This window comes from Phoenix dactylifera, chromosome 14 (genome assembly GCF_009389715.1).
Source record: "Phoenix dactylifera cultivar Barhee BC4 chromosome 14, palm_55x_up_171113_PBpolish2nd_filt_p, whole genome shotgun sequence".
Lineage (NCBI taxonomy): Eukaryota > Viridiplantae > Streptophyta > Magnoliopsida > Arecales > Arecaceae > Phoenix > Phoenix dactylifera.
Window position 1 is genome coordinate 13,170,203 of NC_052405.1, and position 6,000 is coordinate 13,176,202.

The following is a 6,000-nucleotide window of genomic DNA, read 5'->3' on the forward strand; positions in this document are numbered from 1 at the left end:
CTAGTAATTGATAGGGTGCAATCCTCCGAGGTTATCATACCTCTATTGGGGCTCCTCACGGAGTAATCTCCAGAGCTTATTCAACGGGTATTCGGAGATTGACTGACGTATAAGGATTAGTTTTAGTTTACATTCAAGTTATTGCTATATAAAAATTTAAATATAAAAAAAAATTAAGAAAATAGTAAATATATAAAAAATAAAAAGTAATAAAAAAAAATTTTGCTTGCTCATTTAATCAATACAACCTTATGACATTGCATAAACTTTAAAAAATATATTGATTATTTGCTGCATTTAGTATTAAGCATTTGCATAAAGTAATTAAGGACAAAACCCACTAAAAAGATAAGGTCGGGAAGTCATTACCTATCCTTAGCCCAAAAATCGCCACCTTGCATACTTATCCTAAGCCAAATTAAATTAAAATCAAATTAGACGTTGGCCTTAGGATTTTCGAGCTCAATTAGGCTCTTGGAAAGAAGCGGTTGAAAGCCACTCCAGTGAGAATTTAGTAATTGGTGATGTCTAGGAAAGTTTTACGACAGTGAGAACTGTTACGGGTATTGTGGTATCGGTGTATCCCTTCTGACACCACCACACACCCCGGGACTTTCCTGGTCACTGATTACTGGATTGCTTAACTGATAAGCTCAAGCTTAATCTGAAAGGGAGATTAGGAGCTGTTTAATCTAGGAGAGAATTTCAGGAACTTTTTAACCTGATACATCTCTGTGCAACTAGATTTTGATGACCCAAAGATTGATTCATAGATTGATTTTGATGATCACAAAACCTTGAAGTATAGATACTAATGTTTATGTTGCAAGGAGAAAGATATTTATTTTGCAAGGAACATAGCAAGTTGGAAGAACACAAGAAGGCCTCCAAAGCTCTCAAGTTGGAAGAAAGCTACAATTTATTGGCCCAAGTTTAAAGTTCAAAGGATTCAAATTGGAGGAGTAAAATCAAAAGAAAAATTCAAAAGAACAGTCTTCGAGTCGACTCCAGTGGAATTCGAGTCGACTCCGGAGAAGTATGAGTCGACTCCGGAGAAGTATGAGTCGACTCCTAGGAGTCACAGGCAGAAAAGTCAGAGAGCAGTTTTCGGGTTTGAGATTCGAGTCGACTCCAGTGGAACGCGAGTCGACTCCGATGGTTGGTAGGTCGACTCCAAAGAAAGCAAGAGTCGACTCTCAGCGGAACACAAAGAAAAAGTCAGAGAGCATTTTTGGGACTCTGAGATTCGAGTCGACTCTCGCATTGCACGAGTCGACTCCGAGACTCCGCGACCATCAACAGACAGAAAACCAAGTTACTGCCTCTGAGATTCGAGTCGACTCCCAGACAGCTCGAGTCGACTCCAAGGCAGCGCTACACCAAGATGGCAGAAGGCTGTGTTTCGCAAACTGAGAGCCGAGTCGACTCCAAGGAAGTTCGAGTCGACTCCAAGACTGGACGAGCCAAAAGACAGAGGATCGGAAGTTCGGGCTCTGAGATTCGAGTCGACTCCCAGGACAGTCGAGTCGACTCGAGAGGACAAAATTCAAAATTGGATCCACGGACTTCAGTGGATGAGCCGACTCCGAAATTGCCAAGTCAGCTCCAGAAGTTGGCGAGTCGACTCCAGGTTAAGACGAGTCGACTCCCAGTCGAGGCAAGCACATTAATTCAAATTTGGAACAGTGGCCGAGTCGTCTCCGGTAAAACACGAGCCGACTCCTGCAACAGGCGAGCCGACTCCTGATCGCGCGAGTCGACTCCGATCCCAACGGTAACATTGTCAGGAAATGCAGACTGTGTCCAACGGCTCTTTTTCTTGTCTCTAATGGCTATATTCTTGTTTTCACGCCATCTAAAGCTATAAAAACAAGAAGAGAGCTAGGGGAGAACTCATGGAAGTGGGAGAGATCATCTAGGAAAGAGATCTCAAAGAGATTACAAAGGAAATCTCCCATAAGCACAAAAGGGCCATCCAAAACGAAATAGAGAGAAGAAGAGCATCCAAGTGAATCCGAAAGCTTCCTCTCCATCCGTGTGCTGCCTCAGGGATCCTCTACTTCATGCCAAATCAGAGGAGGATCAAGTAAAGAAGAAGCCGAGCTCCTCCATCTTCAAAACTCGTTTGAGGGCTTCTCTTTACTCTATTTGTTTATATTGTCATATTTGCTTGTTTAAGAAGCTTTGTTTTGTTTTATACTTTGTTTTAATATCTTGTAACTTGATTCAATCAAGGGATTGAATCAAGGGGTTAAGGTTTGTTGGTGAGCCAAAGAAAAACCAACGGTGTTAAGGTTTGTTGGTGAGCCAAAGGGAAAAACCAACGGTGATAGGTTTGTTGGTGAGCCGAGGGTAAAACCAACGTGTAAGGGTTTGATTGTGATCCCGAAAAAACAATCGGGGAGGTTCTAGTCGGTGAGCCTGGGAAAACCGACCGAGTTCATTGTGCGCTCGTAAAACAACAAGTTGGGTTGTGAGCTTGTAAAACAACTGGCTGTAATCGGTAGGATTATAGTGAAATTCCCAAGAGGTCTTGGTGAGTGGATGTAGGTGCTGGGGTGCACCAAACCACTATATGTCCTGTGTGTTTGTAATGCCTCTAGTTATTGTCTAACTAACACACTTACTTACTTAGATAAATTGCTTGCTTAATTCTTATCCGCACATCCTTTAGTTGCAAGCATATTTAATCAAGTCGAAGTCTATACAGCAAACCCTTGCTAAGTTTAACTTTCACTGTGCATCTATACAACTTAGCATAGTTAATCAAAAAGTTTTAGAAGTAGCATAAAAGTTTTGAAAGACCCAATTCACCCCCCCTCTTGGCTTGTATCTACTGGGCAACAGATTTAAGAAGCTACTAAACCTCACTTAGTTCTAAGACTAATAGGGTCAAATTGTTGTGTGGTGTTGGTTGTGGTCATCTGTGTCTAGCCCTTCTCTTCTTTTAGGATTTCATTCATTGTAGGAGTCAAATCTAATTAAGTTGTGATAATGTATGCATGGTAGAAGGTCATTAAGGGATAAGTTAACCCCATTTGATCCTGAGATTGATAGAACTTTTCATCACAACCTGCGAACTATAAACCAACCGTCGATCTCTACAATGGGTGAACATATTAGAACCCTGAATGAATTGTTTGCACCCGCATCCGCTAGTCCCCCTACTTGCATAGTATTACCAATTAATAATGCAGCCCAATTTGAAATTCGGGCTGCAACAATAAACATGTTACCCAAGTTTCATGGGTTCGAGAGTGAACAACCCTATATTCATCTAAACAAATTTTTGACAATCTGTCAAACATTTAGAAATCTAAACTTAGATGAAGAGGGTATTAAATTAAGGTTGTTTTCCATGACTTTAGAGGATCGTGCCGCTGCATGGCTATATTCCCTTGCTTCAAATTCCATCACATCATGGGAACAACTATCTAAGAAGTTCATGGCTAAGTTCTATCCTATGGTAAAGACTGAAAAAATTAAGGATGCCATAAGAACTTTTAGAGGAAAATCTGAGGAGGAATTTTCCCAACTTTGGGAAAGATTCCATGATCTTTTGGTCAAGTGCCCGCACCATGGGCTTGATAAGGCTGATCTGGTCCACTTCTTTTATAAAGGACTAACTCCGGCACATAGAAACATGATTGAGTCCATGCACAAGGGTAGGTTCATGAACCAAACCCCGGATCAAGCCTATGAATTTCTTGTTGACTTAGCTGAAAATGCCCAAAATTGGAGTAGCTATGGTGAGGAAGTAATTAGAGATGAGTTTGGGTCTAGAAAACTAGGTAATTATGAAATGAAAGCAGACCCAGAGCTCAAAAATGTCATGTCTAATCTGGTGATTGGAATGAACAACTTAAGTAAAAAGTTTGATGCTTTCACTGTTTCCACTAGCTCGAGTTCATACAAAGAGTCAAATCCCGTCATGAAAGTGGATCACGAGTCATATAATTTGTGTGTCTTGTGTAACAGTCCGGAGCATCTAGTGGAGTGCTGCCCTAATCTACCCACCATAAGGGCCGAGCAAGCAAATGCTCTAAATTCATATAGTGCCTTTAAGAAGCCCACTCCCAACTCGTTCAGCCCAGTTTATCACCCTGATAATAGGTTCCACCCAAATTTCTCATACAAGCAAAATGAACCTATTCAGCATCAAGGTGGTCCACCAGGTTTTCAGAACAACTTTTCCAAGATAGGTCCATCATAAATGAACCAAACATTGGTTCCATCTGTACCTCCTTATAATGCCCCTATCCCACAGCAACCTTCACAATTAGAAACCATGATGGCTAATATGATGAAACAACAACAAGATTTTATCAAGCAACAACAACAGACCAATACAGCCCAAGCCCAGACTAACCAATTCCATGCGCAAGCAATTGCAAAACTTGAGGTTAGTCTGAGCCAAATAGCTAACTCTCTAGGAGATAGGAAGAAAGGTGAACTACCTAGTCAACCAGTGCCTAACCCTAGTAGACAACAAAATCAAGGTCAGATAGGTCAATATCAAATCAATTCTAATGGAAATCTGACCTATGAAGTCCAGGCAATTACCACTTTAAGGTCTGGCAAGCAAGTGGACAATAAAGTCCAACTTCCTGAACATGAAAAAGAAAATAAAACTGAATCCGATAAGAACCCTATTCAGAAGAGGGGTCAAGAGCAGGACAAACCGGAAAAAAGGGAAGAACCCATAGAAACATACAAACCCAAGGTTCCCTTTCCCAGTAGACTTCAGGACTCCAAGAAACAATCTAACTTTGATGAAATCATGGAAGTCTTTAAAACTGTTCAAATAAATATACCTTTCCTCGATGCCATACGACAAATTCCCTCCTATACAAAATTCTTGAAAGACTTCACCACGGTCAAAAGAAAAACAAGTATTCCTAGGCAAGCTGTTATGGCTGCACAAGCCTCATCCCTCATTCAACAACAGATTGCCCCGAAATTCAAAGACCCTGGTTGCCCAACTATTGAAATAAAAATAGGAGAGACGATCATCCAAAGAGCTCTATTAGATTTAGGAGCCAGTGTAAATCTACTTCCCGACTATGTGTACCAAAAGTTAGGTTTGGGGGAATTAAAGCCTACAAATATTACCCTTTCCTTAGCAGATAGGACAGTGAAGTACCCCAAGGGGATTGTAGAGGATGTAATAGTAAAAGTAAATGAGTTTTACTATCCTGTGGACTTCGTTATCCTTGAGACCGAACTTGTAATACATCCAGACAATCACACACCTATAATTTTAGGTAGACCCTTCTTAGCCACAGCAAATGCTGTGATCAATTGTCGGAATGGGATGCTGAAGTTATCTTTTGGCAATATGAAAGTCGAACTTAATGTCTTTAATATAAGTAAACAACCACCAGACGACAAAGAAATCAATGAAGTTGACATGATTGAAAGTCTGGTTCAGGAGACTTTCTTACAAACTTATAATAAGGACCCTTTAGAAGCTTACCTTGCCCATTCTGAGGAAGTGGTCGAGCATGCACCCCCTAGTTCTGATCTTCTTATAAACATAGATCGTCACTAGCCAACTGTTCTTCCTTGGACTCTACCAAAACCATTTTTAGATAATGGTTGAAAAAAAAATGGGGATTTACATTTTATCTGGCTGAAGACATAAAACTTAGCGCTCTTGGGAGGCAACCCAACATGTAAATATTTTCAAAAAAAATGCTGTGATTTTTGCCCCTATTGTCACTTTACCTACCCATATCAGGTAACTTCTCCTCTATCCTATTACTGTTTTAAATTCTCTTTAACATTGAGGACAATGTTAGATTTAGGTATGGGGGTGAGAATATTTTTGATTTTTTATGCCAAAAAAAAAAATTTAAAATTAAAAAAAAAGGAGTTCAAATTTTTAACTCAAACTCTAATCTTTTTGGCTGTACAAACTAGGAATTGCTTTGACAATAGCTTTGAGTTAAGAAATATGATAGCAGTTCTAGCTTGAGTTTTCGTCCCACCTATCTTCTG